The sequence below is a fragment of the Schistocerca americana genome, chromosome X, assembly GCF_021461395.2.
Source record: "Schistocerca americana isolate TAMUIC-IGC-003095 chromosome X, iqSchAmer2.1, whole genome shotgun sequence".
NCBI lineage: Eukaryota > Metazoa > Arthropoda > Insecta > Orthoptera > Acrididae > Schistocerca > Schistocerca americana.
In genome coordinates this window covers 763,857,670-763,861,713 of record NC_060130.1, presented here as the reverse complement: position 1 = coordinate 763,861,713, position 4,044 = coordinate 763,857,670, and positions in this window count along the sequence as shown.

The following is a 4,044-nucleotide window of genomic DNA, read 5'->3' as shown; positions in this document are numbered from 1 at the left end:
GTTAAACGTTCACTCTTATGGTCTCATGTTAAAATTCGTAAGTCGACTCAAAATATTAAGGCAAATGGTGATCCTGTTTTCACTGAATGGTTACTTAAATTGGTAACAGTGATTTATAAAATCAAAAAAGATTACGCCAATGAACCAAACAAAAATCCTAAATATTGTTATTTTAATTATGGCCGCTTTATTTCTACAATATTAAATGCCACAGAAATCAATAATTGGAAAGTTTCTCAGTTCTATTCAAAGGCGATTCCATTTCCAGGGAACGATGATTGTACAGCAGTTAATGAATATGTCATTTCCTCTTTGTTACATGGAAAGGCATAGGTTTACTCAGTTCTTATTCTATCCAACTTGAAAAAATAAACAACTTTCAGATGTACCCTAAAGAATTCTTTAACTGCGTGGATAGAAAGCCTAGATCAAGATCGCTAAAATTTCTTTATTCGTTACTAGTTTCAGCTCATTGACGAGGCATGTTCAGATGAGTAAAAATTATTACTTAATTCAATGTGTATCAGCCACCAGTCATTACACATCGTTATAATCTGTTGAGCTGATTAGCTCTTGTTGTCATGTACACAATCAACTAGGTTGTCATGCTCACATAATTTACAAGGTTAGCCATATACATTGTGAGTAGGCTGTTTAGGTTTTTGTGTTGGTAACGCCACGTAGCGCTCTGTACGAAAATAACTGACTGCGCTGTGGGTAGTTTGTGGCTGGTTGGCATTGTTGGAATATTCGCTACTGTAGTGTTGGGCAGTTGGATGTGAACAGCGCGTAGCGTTGTGCAGTTGGAGGTGAGCCGCCATAGTGGTGGATGTGGAAAGAGAGATGCTATAGTTTTGACGATCTGGTCGTGTGTCCGCCAGAAAAAAGGAGATTTGTGAAGATGGATGTCATGAATTGATAGATTTATATATTATGACTTCTGAACACTACTAAGGTAAATACATTGTTTGCTCTCTATCAAAATCTTTCATTTGCTAACTATGCCTATCAGTAGTTAGTGCGTTCAGCAGTTAGAATCTTTTATTTAGCTGACACTATTGGCGCTAGCTGTATTGCAGTAGTTCGAGTCACGAAGATTTTTGTGAGGTAAGTGATTCATGAAAGGTATAGGTTATTGTTAATCAGGGCCATTCTTTTGTAGGGATTATTGAAAGTGAGACTGCGTTGCGCTAAAATATTGTGTGTCAGTTAGACGTAAGAGGTTTACCAGCACAATAATTCATAACTTTTCTAAGGGGACGTTTCAACATCTCTATTGCTCACACTGCCATACTTGCGTTTAAATATAAAATGGTTGGCGGTAGTAACTATCTTATAGACCTTGTGTGGATCTCAACATGGCTCACAACGCTAGCTACAGGATATGCAAGAAGGTGCATTATGTCAAATAACAACCTATTCTTAAATTCTTTAAATCAGTCTGGTTTACCACCTCATCAATTACTTTTAAAGAAAAACGCTTACATAATGTTATTAGAGACACTATCTCTAATCATGAATTAATTAATGGTGCAAGAGTAGTGGTAATTCACTTAGACTAGTACATCATCACTGCTAAATTCATTCGCTCCGAAAGAACAGCTCATACCCCGCATTAACCTCACACGTCCTGATCCAACTATGCCTTTCCAAATGATAGGAACACAATTCGCAATAAAAATAACCTTCACTATGAACATGAATAAAGCACAATGTCAGACGCTTCGTTGAGGAGGATTGCATTTACAAGAACCTGTTTTTTCGCACTGACAGTTATATGTGGCTTTTTCACAAGTTCGCACATTCAGTGATATTTATGTTTGTACTAAAAACACATACAGCCAAAAAGTAAACGATGATCATATTGTAATTACTAACATTGTTTTCAAAGAAGTTTTGTGGAATAAAGGAGTTTTAAAAAGTAAAATTAATCTGACAAAGGCAATATCTGCTTTTTATATGATTTACAATTAACCATAGTGTATATAATGATATCGATTTTTACGACGAGACTAATATTTGTTACACTGTTCAAAATATAATACCTTTTATTAATGAATTATTAAAAATTTCCGTTTACTTATGTCTCCATTACTATATTACATGTTGGTGTTTGATGAGGACCGTGCGCGAATTATTTACATGGGTCACCTAGTAAACTAAATTTAAGTGGAATGCAGATAGATTAGTGCGCTGTAGTTGTTAGTTTATCTTTCCCATACCATTCTCTCATCCACCATAGCATATCAACAGTTGCTCTCGCATAAACCACTACCAGACGATCACCAGACTGCTTCTAAAACATTGTCCCAGTCTATGGGCTGGATGAAGGGAAATATCGTGAGCGCCCAGATGGACCGATGCAGGAATCCCTTGGTGTTGCGTTTAATCAGTTTCCGGTTTCCCGCAGGCCGCTCCAGCGTCACCCCTTGTAGCAGCCGGCGAAGCCGCGACAGAGCGGCGCAGGTAGCTGTATTACTCAGTCGCGTGAATGACGCACAATCCAGTGGCTACCAAAGGCACCTGCGCCGGCAGTCACGATTGCTCTGGCGTATTTCCGATGGGATTTGTGCCTCATTTATTGCGTGGTCTATCGATCGATCCTGTCTAAAACCGAACTGACCACGGAGATTCCTCTTTGGCCTGACGGCGCTGACGCCCTTGCAGTTCAATGTCCCGTAACTATAATCATCATCATCGTCATCTGTTTGTCTGGAGCGGCTACACAGGAGGCGCTCGCAGACCTTATCCAGTGAGTTTATAAGAAAATAGGCACGTTCTACTTACACTAAAGACCAATATTCTTAACAATTCTTTGCTGTAGAATTCTTAAGCATATTCAGTTCGAGTACGATAAGTTTCCTTGCGTCACAAAAGCTTCTGTCTAAAAATCAGGAAACATCTTTCGTGTGAAATTCATATTGTTTTTACTCGCTCGATATCCTGGAACCGTGGATGGAGGGCAACTGGAAGATACCATATTCCTACATTTCCGGAAAGCGTTTGACATACTATCCCTCTGCAGACAGTTAACGAAGGTCCGAGAACACGGAAGAGGTTCTGAGATATGTGAGTGACTCGAAAACTTTTTAAATAGTAGAACCCTGTACGCTGTCCAGGGTGGTGACTATTCTTCAGAGACAAGACTATCGTCAGTAGTGTTTTTTTTTTTTTTTTTTCTTTATTGAGTTTCGATTCCCCCCGAAGGGGGCGGGCTGGCAGCAGCTTAGTATGCCGCTATTCACCCTACAGAATCTGTTTTAAAAAAATGAAGATATTAAATAATAAAAGCAGGTGATAAAATCGGTGACTTAAATGGTAAACTGGCGGAAATTTGTGGAACTTGAAACATAAAACAAAGGGTTGGTGATACTAATAAAATACGCGGGAAGCAGACAAGTAAAATAATAGACATACAATTAAAAAACACTAGAGATATAAAAATCACACCCAGCGATAGCATGATTTCTGTTCTGAGATATGTGGGTGTGTCATATTTGGGCCAACTTTTAGTGCAGTGTCGAAGTGAGTGTTCAGTGTTGTGTGTCTTTCCAAAGTGCTGCCGAGGGCAGATGATGGGAAAGAAAAGGGGGGAAGGAGTGGACAAACGAAGTGGGGGGAGGGGGAGGAAGGAGCCGACGGAGGACGAGAACTCATAAGAGGGGGGGGGGGGGGGGGGCTGGGCAGACACGAGAGGGAGTGGTGAAATGCAAAAGAACCCGGGGGGGGGGGGGGGAGGATGGAAGAGGAGGAAGAGGGAGCCTGGGGAAAGGACAGAGGAAAGGAGGGGGAGATGAGGATCAGAGTTGATAGGAAGGATAAATGGAGGGAGAGAGGGCATCATCCGGGAGGGGGAGTTCACGGAAGTCAGTAGTGCCCCAGGGGCGAGTAATAAGACCTCTGGTTCTCTGCATACATAAAGGATCTGACGGATAGGGTGAGCAGGAATCGACAACTGTTTGCTGATGACGCTGTAGTGTACAGAAAGGTGTCGTCGTTCAGTAACTGTAGGGCAGATCTCAGAAACGGAGCGAGTGTAAGTGT